The sequence below is a fragment of the Eimeria mitis genome, genomic scaffold, assembly GCF_000499745.2.
Source record: "Eimeria mitis Houghton genomic scaffold, Emh_scaff3877, whole genome shotgun sequence".
Classification (NCBI taxonomy): domain Eukaryota; phylum Apicomplexa; class Conoidasida; order Eucoccidiorida; family Eimeriidae; genus Eimeria; species Eimeria mitis.
Window position 1 is genome coordinate 3,766 of NW_013572211.1, and position 236 is coordinate 4,001.

A 236-nucleotide genomic window follows, 5' to 3' on the forward strand; every position below is an offset into this window, starting at 1 on the left:
CACACCGCTGCCAGCCCCCAAATCCATAATTATTTTTTTTTTAAATAAAAAAGATAAAGAGGAGACAGCAGCAGCAAAACCATATACACGCATGTAGTCCCGCAGCATCAATGCATGCACAAAAGGATCCCCGTATGATACAAAATATTCATCGCTGCTGCTGCTGCTCCTGCTGCTGCTGCTGCTGCTGCTGCTGTTGCTGGCGGTGGCGGTGGGGGTGGGAGTGGGGGTGGCGG